Below are 20,095 nucleotides of genomic sequence, written 5' to 3' on the forward strand. Positions count from 1 at the left end.
CTTCACAGGGCTAGGGCTTGTGAGTGATGCCTTGTGAATGTTTTGACTCTCTATGGTGTTTCTTTTTAGAGAATTAAAAGGTAGGCTGGAAGGGAAGGGAAAATGATCCTGGACTCTCTTCAAGGTCAACCACTCTTTTTTCCTTAAAGGCATTCTATAATTAAGTTTTGGACTTTAGACTTAAGTAGGCTAGAGGTGGGTGATGGGGTGGATGGTTGCTGGACAAACTCTGCTTTCTTCCCTGAACCCTTCACTGAAAGGTCTAGTATCTCTTTAGAATGTAGAGTTATTAATAGCCCATTGTTCTTAGTTTTGGGGATTTAGCCAAAAGTTTAAGACAACGGGAAGTGTCCTATTCAAATTCCTGTGCATATATATATATATATATATATATATATATATATATATATGTACGTACACACACACACACACTTAACAAACATTTCTAAAGTTGATTTCACATCTATTAGGAAGTGCTTTTACCACTTGCATTCATTGCTATATCATCTACATTTAATTGTGCAACTATATATTTTTAAATTTTTTTTTTAAAATTAAGATACCCATATTATTTCATTGAATGGAGTGGTTACAATTTATTTCCCTACCTATTTATTTATTTATTTATTTATTGTGGGGGGGGAGTTGAGGTAGGGCTCTCTATATAGCCTGGCTGTTCTGGGACTCACACTATATAGATCAGTCTGGCGTCTAACTCATAGAGGTCTGTTTGCCTCTGCTTCCTGAGTGCTGGGATAAAGGTATGTGCCACTATGAAGAGGTTCCTTTTGCATTTTTTATGCTTTGGATATTAAATTATCTCTGAGTTTATGTATTAAGAGCTTAATCCCCAGTTAATGGTGCTACTGGGAGGTAGTGAAACCCAGAGAAGATGAAGGCCTACTAAAATAAACTGGGTTATTGGAGAGTTGTGCGCCCTTGACTGGGGACATTGGCAGCCAAAACTCTCCTGCTCTCACTGCCCTGCCTGCCATAACACGCACATCCTTCTCAGCCATGTGTTTCCAACCTTGATCTTCTGCACTACCATGGACCCAATGCAACAGTGCCAAGCAAGTGGACCAAAGGCTTCTCTCATTATAAGTTGATTCTCTCATGTATTTTGTAGCAGAAACTGAAAGTTGTCACGTGTTTAAATATTAGTTTTTTACTGTATTTGGTTACAACGTTGATTAGAGAAATTTGAAAATATAAACTATGAATATAAGAGCAGATAGTGACAGGCATTTCTATAATTCTATGAAGAAGACCAACCTAACAATCAGACATTTGCTGGGCTCTCTATGTTTTCTGTTCTCGATAGAAATATGGGCAGGAAGACAGAGTTATTGTGTCTGTACACACATATATGCAAAGAACATTTAACTCTGTTTGTGCTTTGTGTCCTAGTCCACATTTATATAGTCTCTATCTTTAAACGAGTGTTTCTGAAAATCTAAGTTTTCATTGTTATAAAATGACTTGCATTAACTACAGAAAATTTGAGAGAAATTGGCTAGAAAGTGTATTAACATGCATTCATTAGTTTATTGTCATTATAACAAAATATTTGATATAGGTAACTTTAGGGTAGGAAGGATTTACTTTGTTCCCTTTTGAGAGGTTTCAGTGAGTCACAGAAAGGAAGCTGGGAGGGAGCTAAACCAGGGCAGCCCAGAAGCAGAGAACACTTGGGTCTGCAAGGCCTCTCCCACCTTTAATCCACTTAAGCTCCCAGCCTGTGAGAGGGGTGACCCTCATGGGGTGGGGGTCTTAGTTAATCCTTAGTTAACCCTTAGTTAATCTTTTCTAGAAATTCCCTTAGGGGCAGATTCAAAGGTGTGATTTATTAAGCTCTTCTATTCTTTGGAATCCAAAGTAAAACCCACTGTGCCCATTTGATACTCATCTCTGCAATGGCCTTTGGCTAGAACTGAAGCTGCAGCAGATCTCTGTGTGGCTGAGAGTGCCTGCAGGAGCAATGATTCAGGAAGATTCTTTAGCTCAGAAATTTGAAACCAGTCTGAGAAAGGTAGTGGCACCTGTCTCTTAATTTTTTTTTTTTTTAACAAAATGAGGTCACATCGATATCAGTACAAACTTTCACTATCCATATAATATGGTATTTCTAGAAGTTCTCTGTCCATTCCTGTTCTCCCTGGTTATTTACATACAATTCTCACATTGGCATAGAAATTAGTCTCTCTTTTTCTGCCCACTCATCTAGAGGTAGCAGCTGTCTCCCTGGTGTATTGAGATGAAATAAGCTCGGAAGACCCTTCCATGTTATGAACCTAGCAGGTGAGACCAGTGTGTATTGCTGCCACCCTACAGAACCCAGAACTACTCCTCTAGGAGCTTTCTCTGTCCCTTAAAGCATTTTAGGCAAACTTGTAATTCTTCCCTGAAGTGGGCACCTGCTAAGCATCCCTCCCCCTCCCATACTCTGAGAGTTTATAGGTACACACATGCAGCCCAGGTCTCTGCAGTGCAAACAGACACCTTCCTGTAAGTGTCTTGTCTCTGTTGTTATTCATTAGAATTTTCAGAACTGAGCACATACTGGTAGTACCTTCCTATACCATGTGCAGTCATTGAAAATTATGGGAAATTTAAAAAAATATGAATGGCATTTTAAGACATTTATTTTATTTTCCATATTTACTTTGAAATATTTCAAGTACCTAGTACTTTTATATCTATGAGGATGAGCATATTGTGCTTCTAGAGACATACTCACAGGCTCTTAATACTTTACCAATCAAGCTGCAAGGCTAAATTATCCTCTCCCTGAACATAGACTAGACTTATTGACTTGCTCCTATGGAAGATATGTCATTTATGATGTCAAATTATAAAAAGCTATACTTCTACCTTAAGTGCCTTCCTTCCTCTCTAGGTATAGAAAGTATGTGTAGAGAAATAAATTGGAGGAAATCAATAAGAGGAAGAAATGAAGCCTTTGCCATCTTCTTGAGCTTGGAAAAGAGTCCTACAGCTCTAGCTAGTCACCTCTCTAGATGTTTCAGACTGACCAACAATTTGGTTTAACTTTCTAAGAGGCCCTGGATCAGAATCCCCCAGTTAGGTTGCACCTGAGTCCCTGACTCAAAGACACTGGCAAAAAGGATATGCTTACTGCTTTTTGTTTGGGATAGTGATGAAATTCTGCAGTCCATATTCTTATTTAAAAGCAACAGAAGCCATTTCTTTTGAAATTTTTGAAATTAAACAAACCAACAAAATGATTTGTGAAAAGATTATTAGATGGGTTGGGGAGATGGCTCAGCTGCTAGAGTGTTTACCACAGTATGAGGACCTATGTTTGAATCCCAGAACTCAAAAGAAAAATCTGGGTGTGGTGGTGATTAGAAGGGTGTAGTGACTGGCAGATCCCCAGAAGTTCACAAGCCAGCTAGCTTAGTCTACATGGTGGCTTCTTGTTCAGTGATATTAATAAATTGTAGACTATGCTTCAGGACCAACACCCAAGACTGTCCTCTTGACCTCCACATGCATGCTGTATACATATGTACAAACACACACACACGCACGCACGCACGCATGCACGCACGCACATATATGCACAGCTGACTACTTCAGGCAAGAATGGAAACTGTCAGGTGAGGTTTTCTCCACATATCTACTTCCACTTGATATGATGGAACACATCTGATTTTATAGACAAGACAATGAATACACAGAACTTGCTGTATGACATTCCACATTATAAACAGGTAGCAGGAACAAGCCAGACATGCTATGAAAGATGAGCACAGGCACTTGAGAAAATGGCAATAGTTTTGTTATAGATCATGCTTATGCTGTAGTTCTACTGTGAGTGTGAGCTGGTATATTATGGGATCCTCTGGGTTAGGACACAATAGCACTGAGAGTAGCTATGGCTCTGGTGTTGGGCTATAAGGCAGCTGTCACATGACATCTGCAGCCAGGAAGCAGAGAGACACTTCAACACATGGTATGTTGTCACCACACTCAGGGAGGATCTTCCCACCTCAGTAAATGCTTCAGAAACATCTTCATGGACTTAGACACACCCACTGGTGTGTAATTCCAGTTGAGTTTAAATGAAGAGTAGACACCTGAAGTTTATTTTCCACCTAGCCTTTTTTAAAAAGACCACCAATTAGGTGCATCATCTTAAACTAAACCAAACTTGTTTATTATATTCTTTTCACAGACAGAGTCAAACTGGTGACCAGTGCTTAGCTCCCATAGGCACTGCTCCTTGAGAGGACTAGGGTACATTTGTATGCCAGGTTGGGCAGGAGACACCTCAGACTCTAAATCTGTTATTACTATTTTGATTCCTCAATAATGACACAGAGAAGGGCAGGTCCAATGAAGCTAATTTCTTGTTTGTGCAAATGTTGGGCAATGGGATCAGACTTATCTTATTTCTTGCTTCCTTTTTCCTATCTAGAGAGGTCCTCTATTCTTTTTCTTTTTTCTTTTTTCTTTTCTGTTTTCCTTTCCCTAACACAATCATTTGCAGCTTTATTGTCTTCCTTCATACACATTTTCCTGGCTGAAGTCATTCCAAGGATAATTACTTAAGCATAGTTTTGAATGACAAATCTAAACTATTCCATGTTTGTCACATTGAAGGCATTTTAAATTCTAATTGCATTACTTTGCGTGATGTAATTAATTACTTTTCCTGTCACCAAATACCAGACAAGAAGTAACTTATGCAGGAGGAATTTATTTTGGCTCTTAAGTTTGAGGGACACAGTCCATTGTGTGGGAGTGGGGAGCAATGTTTGTCTGTGGCAAGGGAGCATGCAGAGGCTGCTTGTGACATGGCACTCATCAGGCAGCAGAGTGTTCAGAATGGAAGGCAGATTGGGCTGCAACTCTCAAAGTTCACTCCTTAAAGACTATAGCTAGGCCCAACTGCTGACAGCTCCAAACGCTCCCAAAACAACTAGTACCAATAACACACAGGTTTTTAGGAGACATTTTGCATTCAAAGCCTAACAGGAAGACTGGGTGTCTCAAACGACAATGTGTATTTCTAACAGGAAGTTATAACTGAATGGACCAGACCCTCACCCAATCCCCTACTTTAGCATCTGGGACAGGCTGCAGAAAAGACCCAGTAAGAAGTAGGCCTCTGACTCAGCACATGTTGCTGAGTTTCCAGCCTTCTGAGCTTTCCTGACCAACCTAGCTCAGTTACTGGGAGGTCAGATAACCTCTATGAGGCAAGGAACCAATCAGAAGTTAGCTGGCAGGCTCTGGATGTGCTTTAGGTAACCGTGGTATAACAGAGGTGTACAGAGCACAGCTACTGCCCTGGGAGGGTCTATAGGCCATAGTAACCAGTTGACCAATCAACACAGGACAGGTTGTCCAAGCCTGTAAGTGCACTAATCCTGAGACTGTTTTAGATCCCTAGACACTCCCCTTGCTCACCCCAATAAATTCCCTGATTCTAGTTCCCTCAGGGTCCTTCTCAAGCCAACTGCTGTTTTGGATGGATGGAGGAAAGAGTTAATACAGTTAACACGTTAAATAATAAAAGACTCTTTGTTTCTTTACATCAGAATGGATCTCTTGGTGATTTGGGGTTCAGAATTTGGGCACAACAGTAACACAATACCAAAGACTGGGTGTCTCAAAGAACAACTTGTATTTCTTACCATTTGGAAGCTGAGGAGTGCAAGAAAAAGCACCACATACCTGCAAAGTCTTTATCCATATTGTTCGTGAAAGTTTCACTTAAGTCTTTTCCTTCTTTCTGGGGTTTGGCTGAGGATAGCAATTGAATTCTATGTCATCCAACCAAATATAAACAAATCCTCCTGACTTATTTACTAAGTGAATTGCCTTCCCATCCTTAATTTGGATCATTGTTTTATGCCACGCTGAATTTTCTGTGTTGGCCAATTAATAGGCACATTTCTTTGTTTGACTCTGCAGGTTTTTTTTTTAATATATTAATGTAGATTTTTAAAACTTTTTACATATAACATTCATTTTTATTTGGCTTTATTATTTGGTTAGAAAGAAGATTCTGTTTTGAACAGCATTATTTTTCTAAAATGACAATCTATTAAAATTAATCTTCAGTTTTATTGTAGGACATTCCTGTAAACTAACTGTGAACTGATTTCATATTTCTATATTAAGTAACAATTCCTGATATTTCTACTCATCTCTATAACACTACCAGCAATAGCTATTTAGTATTAACTTTGTTAAACAACTTTTCAAGTCATTATTCTAGTTCCAGCATTAGAATCTTGCCCTAGAGACTTTTGTTTTGATATTTTTCTTAGTAGACTCAATTATAGCAATAGTTTATTTTCCCATTAGTTTATTGGTCATGTCCCCTTTGTAGGTCTACACAGTCAAGTTGAATATAAACATATAAAGCTATGTATGAAGCTCAATTTCATTGCTGGCATATTAGTCACTATCATCGGTGAGTATAGGTTTGGGGGAAGATTTATTTTTTCCTATAAATAAATCTGTCTACTTCATATTTTAGAATAATTTTTAATTTTGATTCATTACTCCAATAGCTCTTGTCCAATCATCTATTGTTTATTTCTTGGAGGAGTATGTTTTGTTATCTGACTTCTTACATATATTACATTATTATCTTGAACCATTCATCTAAAATAACTACTTTATTTAATATAAATATTCCATTATTTTTAACATTTTGTATTCTTGAGTATACATTTGAACCTTTTTTGAGCATTTTTTGTCTATACAGCTGTTGTCTTTTAATTCAATATTTAAGAAAGTTTAAATAATTAGCTTTTATTTTCAGAGAGATAACAGCAACTCCATATGTTCAGTATACTGATATATAACTTTCCTAAAGTTTCCTATAATTGTATCTTTATTTTTTCTTTCTGTTTGGAATTTTCATTCTGATTTCCTGGATTCTGAATTATCCATTGTTGATTTGAATTTTTGCATTATTCATGAGACACTGATTTACTGTTTTAACTCTTATATTGAAATGCAAATTTTCTAACATTGCTCACTTACTTCATAGAATTGAAACCTTATCCATGGATGTTTTCTTTAGCATGGTCAGTTTTATATCCTATTATTTCATTGATTTCTATAATTAATAAGATGTGTATCTTCAGGAAATCTCTGATAACATGACGTGATGGCTTCTTGATGAAAAATTTCTACACCCCAATAAGCTTTTCCACCAACACAACTATCCAAATCAGACCAAATGAAAGCAAATTAGAAAAGCCCACATTTGATGGACACAATACTCCCACCTGACCTTCCAGTCCCCCAGAAAGGAGATCAGAAAGAGAGACCAGATAAACTACCAGGCTGTTCTCTGAAGGCCAGTTCAAATACCCTGTGGGAGTGGTCTTGAGCATCTCTGCGGGGAAAGGCTTTAGGTGGAATTTCTATCATAATATCCCAGGCTCTTTGGGTATATGGATGCCAGGGGCTGGGGTGAAACTTTCAGCATAACACAACTAGAAGTCTTCTGCAATTTGAATGTATCATTTCCTTCTTTACATCACAGAATCTCTGTTCCCTCATCATTATTATTAATATATATTTAACCATTGTGTCTCTGTGGGGTGTGTGTGTGTGTGTGTGTGTGTGTGTGTGTGTGTGTGTGTGTGTGTGTAGGTCAGAGGTTGATGTCAGGTGTTACTGTGTATTGTTCTCTTCCTTATTTGTTTTATGAGACAAGGTTTCTTATTGAACCTGGAGCTTGAGATTTAAGTAGACTAGCTAGTGAATGTCTGGGTCCTCTGATCTCTGCCTTGCCAGCTCTGGGATGACGACGGGTGTATATAATTTCCCCTGAATGCTGGCGATCTGAATAATTCAGATCCTCACTCTTATTACCAATCACTTTTTTAACAGAGCTGTCTTCCCAGCCCATATTTATTAACTTTCAAAAAATTATTTAAGCCCAGTGCCTATCATTAAAACACCCATTTAATTGTGATTTGATATCTTTTGTAGGCTCTTAAACTCATGAATAAATTACATGCACAGTAGGTAGATTTTGGTGGGTTTTGGTAGCACCTAACTTGACAAACTATAATCTGTGGTCATTTATACAGTGATCAAAGTGGATAATTTTTAGCTCAGTAACCTGTGGCATCACATATTTCTTCCTTCATTAGGTACAGTGTGCTTAGAATTTTAGACAAGTCTCCCCCTTTCCCGGAAAGATGGTGGAGTACGACTTGACCACCCATATCACCCACTTTCTGGACCGGCACCTGGTCTTTCCTGCTCCTCAAATTTCTCTCTGTGAAAGAGATATATAATGAAAAGGAATTAATAGAAGGATAACTTGATCTTCTTATTGATACCAACATGGTAAACTTTGCTATGGATGTTTATTAAAACATTTATTCTGATGATATCCCTCATGTTTTGAGGGAAAAAAGAACCACAGTTGTTCCACAACTAAAACAGCTCCAGGCAAAAACAGTAACAATTATGAAGATGTTTGAAGACCCAGAAACTACAAGGTAGAGGCAGTCAAACAGGGATGGCCAGATGGTATTTGACAACCTAGCAGACAAGCATGGGGTTAGGCGAGAATATTTAGATACACTGTACAGATATGCAAAATTCCAGTATGAGTGTGGGAATTACTCAGGAGCTGCAGACTATCTTTACTTCTTCAGGGTTTTAGTTCCAGCAACAGATAGAAATGCAATAAGTTCACTCTGGGGAAAACTGGCCTCTGAAATCTTGATGCAAAATTGGGATACAGCCATGGAAGACCTTACTATGTTGAGAGAGACCATAGACAATAATTCTTTGAGTTCTCTACTCCAGTCTCGTCAGCAGTGTACATGGCTCATTCATTGTTCTCTGCTTGTGTTTTTCAACCATCCTAAAGGGCATGATAATATTATTGATCTCTTCCTTTACCAATCACAGTATCTTAATGCAATCCAGACAATGTGTTTACATTTTCTTCACTGTTTGACCACTGCCATCATAACAAAGATGTGCGGAAATGACGGCAGGTGCTGAAAGATCTAGTGAAAGTTATTCAACAGAACTCTAACACATGTAAAGACCTAATTACAGAATTTGTTGAATGCTTGTATGTTAACTTTGATTTTGATGGGGCTCAGAAAAAGTTGAGGGAATATGAATCAGTGCTTGTGAATGACTTTTTGGTGGCGTTGTCTTGAGAACTTCATAGAAAATGCCGGTCTCTTCATATTTGAAAGTTTTTGTCATATCTACCAGTGTATTAGCATTTATATGTTAGCAGGTAAACTGAATATGACTCCAGAAGAAGCTGAAAGATGTATTGTGAATTCAATTAGGAATGCAAGGTTGGATGCTAAGATTGATTCTAAACTAGGTCATGTGGTAATATGTAACAATGCAGTCTCACCCTATCAGCAACTGAAAAGATTAAAAGTCTTTCTTTTAGAATCCAAATGTTAGCCATGAATATGGAAAAGAAACTTAATCAGAACAGTAGATCAGAGGCTCCCAACTGGGCAATCCAAAATTTTGGCTTCTACTAAAGAATTATAAGGAAAAGAAGAGGACTAATGAAAGACACAGTATCCATTATATGTAAAGGGTGACATATATTTTCAGAAGCAATTGATATTTTCTATAAATGTTGGCAAATTTGAATAAAATTGGTTATGACTCAAAAAAAATTCAGACCACTGAACTTTAGAACTTCAATTCTATCTGTCCAACCAAGCTCTAATCTTCTGCCCCATTGTACAAATATCTCTTGAGTTGTAAAATCTGACCATTCTTATGCATGACTGAAGCTTTGTTCAGGAATAGAAGAATGGGCAGGAATAGCATTGGAGAGAGACAGACAGAAGGGTGGATTCTCTGGGATGCTGGTGGAGATATTTGACAGGCTTATTATTCTAAGCTTCTTGGCATCTCTTCCTTTTGTGTGAGTTGGGGATGGTGATCATCTCAGAGGACAATACATGTGTATGGGCCACACATCAGGAAAAAGAGACCTTGTGGGCCTGGACTGTGTGATTGAGCTACATATCAAGGAGGTATGAGACTGAAGGAGGAAAGGAGGAAAGGAGACTGAATTGTCTGGGGATTCATCACCACATGCACTTGACTGTGGAAAACCTAATCCTGGTGAGTTGAAGCAGGGGTGTCATAAGACAAACAGAAAACCCTTTGGCAGCAATTTGACTAGAACAAGAGAAGATTCTTGGTTGGAAACAGAATAGAAAATCAATGTCATAATCACATCTAGTTCAGGTAAAGAAGATAGCCTGCCCTAACAAAGTCATATTTATAATGAGGAGGGGCACCCTGGCTACATCAATACTGAAGATGGAAAATAAAAACATTGTGCTTTGAAGAGAAGGCAGAGGAGGAAGCAGGATCTAGAAGCATTCTTATGGGTTTAGTTGGTATGCTAAGGTCAAAGAGTATGATAATTGAAATAAGCTAGCATTCTGGGCCTGAATACAGAGCTGTCATGAATAGTCCCATTTCAGGATTTCACTCCATCCTCATGTGCTCCCCAGCCCTCAGTGATCACTTTGACAGAACAGTGACTGAGAAGGGTTCCAAGCTACGTTTTCCAAGCCTGTGCTTCCCGATGCAGACTAGTTGGGCTCTGATATGATGTGAAGGGCAGTAAAAGGGTCAAAATGACCAGAAAGCTCAGTACTTGAGTCAGAGCGGAGTGAGATGCGCTCAGTACTAGAAAGGTAATGTGTCTGGAGGGATAGTCATCATTCAGAGTAGGATCTGGGGCCAGACACTCAGTTCCCTATGTGTGAAGGAAAGATAAGATCATCTTCCAATTATTCCACAGGGCCTTCAGGTCTGAGGCAGATTACTGATAGGGAATAGCTTCTGTAGACTCAATTTCTAGCTGAAACAAAACATGAGGTTTCATTTGGAATCTGTAAGCATGGGGTAAATTTTTTATGGACTTCCTTATGGGCATAAAAAGGCAAAATTTTTGTAGATTTTTATTGATACCTTTGATGAAAGAGTATACTTAATTAATTTTTTTATATAACTGGTTTCTAGAACACTACAAATGTAACTTCTAATGTATTAAAATAAATCTAAAGGCAGCTGTTCAAACCAGAAAGAATTTTTATAATCAATATTTTAATTAGCCCTTTTCTTTATTAAAATACAAGAAGAGAGAAAGATTTCATGTTCACTATTAATATAATTTTCAATTCGACTATTATTACATCAGAAACATCACAGCCAAATCCATATTAAAGCAAATGCAGAACATTTCATCTTCTTTCAAACAAGTTCACATAATTAAGAAAGTGTTTGTCAAATGCAGTAGAACTATCTCATTTACTCTGCTCTATTTACATATGTCTTTCATGAAGAGCTATTTGGCAGTAAATCTGTTCTTTAAATAAGTGTACCAAAATACTGCTTCAGAGTCTAAAGTTCTGCTAAAAGGAAAAAAATCCACACCAATTTTGCCTCTGAAAAGATATTATCACTGCTCTTTTTGTTGGTCTAGAGACAAAATATTGGAAAAAATGGAATATCACCAAAAAACAAGTTATGAATTATCTTCCAGAGAATCACAACTTACAGCTTTTCATGAACCAATAAAAATTAACAGATTAGAAAGCAAAAGTCCTACCTATTTGCCTCAAGGAATTCTGGACTAAAGAAATGGATAATTATTTACCAAGTGGTCATTTTTAGTTAATTCCTTTCCAGCAGGAATCCAAATAAAAGACTTTGAACAAATTAGTTTGTCCCAGGAAGTCCTATCCATGCAAAACTCAGAACAAGCTGGCCTCACTTGCAACTGGTAGGTATTATTAGCTGGTTTCCCTTTGGCACCTAAACAAAGGTAGATTTCATTAACAATTTTAAATTTGGGGTGTGTGTTTGTGTTAATAACTGGTAGATATTCCATTCAAATGCTGTTGGTTAAAACAGGGAAGATGTTTTTAAGAGTTAATAGTTTTCAGAATAACAACTTTCTAGCTTGTGCCTGAGTATCAAGCACATTCCTGGCGATTCCAGGGAATTAGTGGTTCACAGCCTGTGTGTGCAGCCAAGCTGCTGGAGTTTAATTCCAGGCCATGCCATCCCTTTACCCTGCCTCTGTTTTCCAAACTATGAAATGAGGGAAAAATAATAGTATCCACTTCATGGTTGTTGAGAAGATTGTCTGAGTGAATGTATAAAATCTGAAAAAGTGCCTGGCATGCAAGAACTCTGAACTTGTGAGCTGGTGTGAGTACAATCAACAAAGCTGGTAAGTAATGAGAAAGTAAAGATTTGGGGAAAGAATGCACCATTGATTGAGGTCTACCAAATGATATGAACATCTGAGGTCCTTCTTGCCTGTGACTAATCTTAGGAAATTGGATGGGAGAGAAGAAAGGGGGAGAAAAGAGGAGGGTTAGATGAGAGGAGAAAGGAAGAAGGGAGAGAAGGAGAAGAAAGAGAAAAGGGTGGTGGAGGAGGATATGAAAATGACCATCATGTCCCTGTATATTTGGTACATAAACAAAATAACAAAATCTTTAGTATATTTATTACTAGAAACCTTCACTCCAGTGTTATTCACCTCTCCCCCTCCTAACCCCCACAAATCTGTATGCCCCAAATGCCTCACTGAAGAAGTGGATGTGCCAAGTCTGAAATTTTAAAATTCATACTCGTTTCATTTTTCACATATACTTAAATTCTGGCAAATCTCAATGCTGGTAAAAAGCAGTTTCTGTTTGCTGGAATGTTAGTATCATTCCACTTGATTGAACACATTTCTTCTAAATGTAATTCACTTCTGATAAACAGTAAGACCAAGAGTGTCCTCCTCCATGTGCTGACTGTGCACATGGACAACAGAAAGTATCCTTCCTGCCTGTGTAATTTGTTATTTTGTGGCCTCTTCTTCCCAGGACTCCCAGGGAGAAAAAAAAAAAGCTTTGACAAAAGACCAGGGTTTTAACCAGAGCCTATAAGGCCCATACAACTCAACCTGCTGGCCTTCCTGCAAATTTCAAACTTTGTCCAGCCAAACTCTACAGTCACTTGAGAGAATTCCTTTAAATAAATGTTTGTCTGTCCACCAGGTTCTGTTTCTCAGGTAGAACCCTAACTGATATGTCTATCATTAGTATTCAGAGTGTCAAGTGTAAATTGTAAATTTTGCTGAGCTGACACCATTTTCAAGATAGCAGCCCTACTGTACAGAAGACAGCGATTTTGCCATATAGAGAGCAAGTATGGCATGCACACAGAGGACTCCTATGTCATACAACTGTAGAACTAAGGTCCATCTCAGGAAATAAGAATCTGAAGGACAGAAGCCAAGTACCCTTTCTCAGCACATTTCCTCTCTGTTTCTACCCAGTATTCTGGCTTCCCATAGGGCAAATTAATATTGGGAAATGTGATGTACACATAGATACTATTTTATTGAGATGCTGGGAGGTATTGAAGTAAATCCAATCTTAGTTGTCAGAGGATCCATTATAATTTAGAGCAAATTATGATTCCTTCTTACTATTGGAATTTTTAGTGTATATCGTAGGCTCCACCCTGTCACAGCAAAAGAAAGCCAAACCTGTGGAGAACATTATTGATTCAATAGGCAGATTCATGCACTTAAATTATTTTAAATTAATAAAACAATTAATTTAATAAAACAGAAGCTTACGTTTCATTCTCAGCTTCAAGACACAGGTAGTGTAGTAGAGCTACTAAATATTCAAGCTTTCTTACATGGACATATAGGCCAGTTTCTTTGGAGAATAGAGGTTTTCTGTGACAGGTACCATGACATTTTTCCCTGTTGCTGACATATGCAAGATCTATTGGTAGTTCTTTATCAAGTTTGTGAATATTCTGGAGGCATCTACAGATGTTTCCCACATTGTATTTGCAACCAAATCACAATTCCTTGCTGACAAACTAACAAAAATTTTCAATTTATGACACATTATATAATTAAATAAGTATCAGATGATCAGTATACCCTAGTGCCATTTCATAACACACAGCACAATGACTCTAACTTATGAGGAGGAAGAACTCACAAACTCGGAGGGGTTACTGAAAGATGGTTCTTTGAGAAGAAGGCCTGTAAAGACTCCAAAACTCCTGTTGTGACTCTCATAAGCATTACATTATCCAGGCAAATATCTGCCAGGAGCCTGATAGAACATCTTAGTTCTTAGTCAGAACACACAACCCTATTCCTTTTTGGAGGCTACTGCCCTTATCTGAATGTCTGTTATTCTCCAAAACTTTTAGGTTATATAAAAACTTATGACATCTGATTCATTGATGTGAAGAATCTAGAAAAGAATAAGGAGAAAGGAAAGTCTGATTATCTCACTTAGGCATCCCACTTTTTAGTTTAGCTAAAAATAAAGTTAAATTACCATGGATAGTGAGAATTTCAGCTCAATGAAACACACACACACACACACACACACACACACACACACACGCCATAGTTATGTAGACAGGAGATACATGCATTGTCTCCCCTTATAAACCATATATTTCTTAAGGGAAAGGTACCTGCTTTGGTTCAGATGAGAAATGTGCCTCACAGGCTCATATATGAGCATCTTGTATCCAATTGGTGGTGCTGTTTGGGGAGTTATGGAGCTTTTTTATATTATTATTGTTATTGTTATTGTTTTGTTTTCAGAACAAGGTTTCTCTGTGTGATCTGACTATCTTGGAACTTTCTATACAGACATGGATGGCCTCAAACTTAGAGAAAGGTCTCTTTCCAGAGTGCTGGGATTAAAGATGCTCTGCAGTAGTGGACCTTTAAGGGATACAGCTTTGCTGGAGGAAATATTTCACTGAGGATGGGGTTTGAGGGTTTATAGCCTGGTCCCACTTCTTATTTTCTCTGTTTCTTATATGTGTTTCATAATGTGTGTTAGGAACTAGCAGCCAGCTGACCCCCGCCCTGACGATGGGTGGGACGCTCATGGTTGTGTCATCACTACGTCAGCTTTACCTGGCGGTCAGAGGACTCAGTTACGTACGTGCAAGCCTCTTTTAAAGCAAGCGCGCCAAGTGCTTCTCTCTCTCTGCTTCTTTGCTCTCTCTTTGCTCTCTCTCTGTTCTCTCTCTCTCTCCTGCTTTCGGTTGGCCACCAGCTACCCCTTCTTCCTCTCCCCTCTCTCAATAAACTCCAAGTGGGCGCTGAGTATCGTGTTTGTGTTTTATAGGCATTAGTTGCATCAAAAGAACAACAATGTGGCCAGTCAGACTTTTACTCCTGTTCCCTGCTACCTTGCCTTCAACACCATGAAGGACTTTACTCCTCTAGAACTGAAGCCAAAACAAACCCTTCTTCCCTAAGTTGATTTTGGTCATGGTGTTTTATCAAAGCCATAGAAAATTAACTAATGCAATATCTGACTAATAAGACCTGGTATTGTCTTCATAGGGTGTAGAGCAGTGTAGGTATGGTTTAAACACAGTGATCATTTGCTTTTAGCATTAATTAAAATTAGAGAAAACAATGCATTTCTTTTAGAATAGATATCACTTACCCTCCAAAAGCTTTTGCATATTCTAACCATTGTATAATCTTATAAGGGAAAAATAAGCAGGGCAAATGCAAATAAATCCTTGTTATATCACACTGGAGATGCTCCACTATAGTCAGTTACTTTTCTGTGGAGTCAGAAGATCAATAGAAGAGACAAAGAGCACTGGGCGATTTTCTAGAAAATCAAAGAGATCATGAATGAGCTCTGACAAGAACACAAGCAAATTATGTACATTTTTTTTGCTTTAATCTGTTTACTCCAAGCATCAAAGACTCTTGTAAAACTTTTCCATTCTGTCTAGGTCTGCCTTATCCTTCTCTATGATCAGCTGTGTTGGTAAGTTTGCTATCATTGCAGCAGGCATAAAGAATAAACAAACTACTTCAGGTTGGTTTTGGGTTTTCAGTCTGTGAATGGTTTGATACCTTTGGATGTACAGAGCTCCATGATTGGAATTTAAAAGGGCAGAGGAGGAAGGGATATGGAGAACAAGGGTCCAAAGATATTCCTTTAGACCTGCTTCTTAGTGCTTCCATTACTTCCTAGTCATACCACGGGAATTCCAGATTTAAGCCATAAGTGTCTAACAAAACTGACCTGGAAGGATCACTCAGCCCAGACCTTGATTTGAGGTCTTATTTGTCAGAACTGATCAGTCTCTTGTGTTTGAGGTCCCTGACTCAGCATCTCTATCCTTACCACTCTTGCTCATGGAGGTCTCTGACTCTTCCCTGTCACTTCATCAGTCACTGTTTTGTTGGAGTCCCCATGAATTCCTAACCTCTTATCTTTTCTCTCTCATTGGATTTCTTGGTCACTTTCCCTGTGATTGTGTTGGTTATGTTTATGACTGTAAGATTTACCCCTACATGTATCTTTTTCAATTACCCACTCAACATCTTGAGGTAGATAGACAATCAACATGCCAAACATATAAATGAGTTCAAACTCACCACTCTGTTCTCTCTTCTAATGCATCCCCCCCATTGCCTCAGTCTTAGGACAAAACTCTTATCTTTAATCCTTCTCTTAGTATATGTCCAATACATCTACAAACCCCAGTGTCTCTACCTTAAAAGGTGCTTCATAACATAACCATGCCACACCAAGTCCCTGGAAAGTATAGCATGACACTGAGATCATTGTAATATCTTAACAGCAGCTTCCTGCTCCATTCTGGAGCAAGCAAATAGGGTCAGCTCTCTGTTGAAAGAGCACCACTGATTTCCCAGTATAAAGAGCAAAACATGCATGCCTCATATTGGCCTGCTAGAGCCAATACTCCAATACTTGAAACTTCATTTCTTACTTTTCCTTATTCTTCCTCTAGCCATGCTTGTCCATTCTCTTGGTGCTCAGAGACACTCATTCACAATGCCCAACATGTGGCTAGAGTATGTTTTCCACAGATGCTATTTAGTAGCTCCTAGCTGGTCCATATCTCAAGAGCCTGTGTATAATATCTGGAGTTATAATCATCTTCAAACACCTTATCTCAATTTTTTTCTGAAATTTTCTACAAAGTATTAAGAACATCTAACATATCACATATTTTGGTAATTTACAATTAATAACTGCTGCTCAAACCTATAATCCCAGCACTTCACATCAAATTGCTATTACTCTGGGACCAGCCTAGGCTGCATAGTGAAGTCCAAGCACTCCCAGGCTAGAGTAAAATTCCATCTTAATAACCCTGTTCTTCAAAAATAATAAGTAAAATAAGGAATATAAAATCTGAGGAAGTAGGGCGTGTCTGTTTTGTTTGTTTTTGCTCTCTAATAAAATCCTGGAACCCAGAATTTTAAGCATTCAAATTATTCATTGAATAAGTTATTCCTCTCTCCCTTCAGATCCCTCCTTTCTTCCTTTGTCTTCCCACCCTTTCTTCTCTTTTTCCCTTTATCTATATTCACTCCTTTGAGAGTGAATCCCAAGCCTCTCCACCAACAGGGCAATCAAAATCAAATGGAATCAGTCCAGGCCTAAGGAATAAGATGCTCCCAGATGATCTGGCTCCTCAGAGAAGAGACTGGGGAGAGAGATTAAAAACAACAACAAAATCCACGTGTCTATTTTCTGGGGTCCAGTTTAAATACCCTATGGGGGTTGTCTTGAGCATCCCTGGTGGAGGAACCCTGTTTGGTGGACTTTCTGGGATGGGGCAGGATTTGGAAAAAAAGATAGGGAAGGATTTTCCCACCAGAACATCCCAGACCCTTTGGATAAATGGAAGCAGTTCATGTCTGGCTGCTTTCTGCAGGCATGGGATGATGTGGGGAGGGTAAGGAGGTAGAGGGTTCACACTCAGCAGGAGGTGTGGGTGGAGAAACATCCAGTTAACTGCCATCCTGGAAATCTCAGGCATCTGTTCCTTGAGGAGGCAGAAAAGGCAGGTTGCTAGGAAAAAATAGACTGTTATCATTGCTGTCATTGGCCCTGTGAACAGGCTCACCACGGGAAAGGTGATGACTGCCAGAAAGGATGGAATGAGTAATACTCTGGCTCTACAGAAGAGGCAAGGGTGAATGAGCCAGATACAGAAGCACATAGGCCTTTTATTGGGACATCTTGGAAAACCAGGTTCCAGTTGCTGGGGAGGTGCCCACTTGAGCCTGGAGAGGTGGTAAAGTCCCAGGAACTTGGGGAGATGACACAACAGATAGAGGGTGATGTGTTCTTCAGGAATACCTGAGCTACTACATTTGCTGTTTCCCTGGAGGTTGGAAATGCCTCTATCCATCCTGTACAAGTGTCAATAAATTAGGAGATAATGGTGTTTTTTTTTTTTAATGAGTGGGCATGTGGTTGAAGTTAACTTGCCAGTGTTTGCCTAGTTAATGTCCTCAGAGTTGGTGCAAGGGCTGGCATATTTGGAGGGCCAAGTTGGTGCAGGAACTGGCATGTTTAGATGGCCCCCTGTGGGTTGGCCTTGGTTCAGGCAGGAGGAATGAACCTGAAAATACGCTTTAAAAAAGGGGCTATGGAGGCTGATTTTAGTTTCCATAAGGCCAGATTTCTTGACAGTAGCAGAATTTCTCCTAGGAACCTGCAGATGTCTGTAAGACAGCTGGACCAGATTAACATCTTGGTGTCATAGCAAAAGGCTATGGCTTTACGTTGAAAGTCATGAACAATTTCAGAAGACAACCAGAGGAAATTGATAACTCTGAACCTCTAAAGTTACATCTGAAACCTGTTAATCTCTGACAATGAAGCTTGTAAAAGAGGCACACCTTTTAGCAGAAAACTTAACTAATGAACTAATGAGCTACCAGTACCCTCGTCATCAAACACCATCAGATAGATGATGGTGAGAGGGATAAGTAAATGAGCAGAAGTAAGACAGCTTTCCAGCTACCTATGCAATCCCAAGTCTCTCTGTGGTCTTTAAGGGACACAAGTCCCAGAAGCAGTACTTGCCTTTAACTGCTAACTTTTTTGTGGAGCAGGAATTTGGAGAGATCATCTTACATGTCTTGAGACACCCTAGTCTCATATCTACATGATAAGTATGTTCCCAAACTTCTTTAATTCTTAGAATATAAAATATATTTAGGGCCATCTGTTCCTATTGAGAGGACTGAGGCAACACAATCAAATGATGTAAATATTCATAATTACCATATGGGACTTATTCCTGCTGCCCTAACTTCACTCAGCCTACCACCATTTCTTGTTTGGTCTGTTTGAAAGGTCTCTTAGTTGTCATTTGTAATTTAATGTGAGTCTCTGCAAACTTTCTGTTACATTTTTACCAATCAAATTACATTCCTTCCATTTAGATATTCTGCATTGGTTCCCTATAAAGAAAGAGAATGGTAAAACTGATGGGTAATAATGGACTGTATAAAAAGTGTGTTAAAACTGGAGAGGTTCATTCTTTCCCTCAAAGTCAACTTTAGTGCCCTGTATGAGACAGTGTAGTGTAAAGATCACCAGTATCACACGCATAGATAATGTTTGATTGCTTGAAAGATTCTTGACAGCTGAATAAAAAGGTCTTTACACCTAGCACCATTAGAACTTTTCAAACCTTTTATTGTTATTATATTTTAATGTTTAAGAAAGTGGAAATGAAAGTGAAATTTATGCTGGGGACCGTGATGCACCCCTGCAACTCTCTGACCCTCACTGGGCTCTAGCTTTGATTTGCTCAGCATCTTTACTGATAAAACCTTGTGAGAAACCCTTTTTAGACAGACTCATTTCCTGGTGATGGGCCATGGCATATGAGTCTTGCAGACCATGGATCTGTTTTCTTGGAGGAGATGCAAAGGGAGAAATGTTTTGTGAACCTCTTGACACTCCAGTGACATTATTCACTGGCCTAAACTGTACAATTTTATTTTTTAAACAAGACCTCAGCCAACTTTCAGAATGGGTGTTTCTGGAACAAGGGAAACTGGCTAACTAGAGGGTAACTATGGCTTTTATTGGGTGTACCTTTGCTCTTCACATGCTCTTTTGAAGTAGTTTGAACAGAAACAGAGAAATGCCCCTAATTTTAGATCAGGATAGCACAAAGCTATCACTAGAAAAATTGGCAAGAGCAAGCAGAGTTT

The 20,095-nt window shown here is 38.7% G+C and overlaps 1 pseudogene; it reads left to right on the forward strand.

Annotated features, from left to right (window-relative positions):
- Positions 1–8,201: 8,201 nt before the first annotated feature.
- On the forward strand, positions 8,202–9,531 carry LOC127237555 (eukaryotic translation initiation factor 3 subunit E-like; annotated as a pseudogene).
- Positions 9,532–20,095: the final 10,564 nt, after the last annotated feature.

This window comes from Phodopus roborovskii, unplaced genomic scaffold, assembly GCF_943737965.1.
Source record: "Phodopus roborovskii unplaced genomic scaffold, PHOROB, whole genome shotgun sequence".
Taxonomy (NCBI): domain Eukaryota; kingdom Metazoa; phylum Chordata; class Mammalia; order Rodentia; family Cricetidae; genus Phodopus; species Phodopus roborovskii.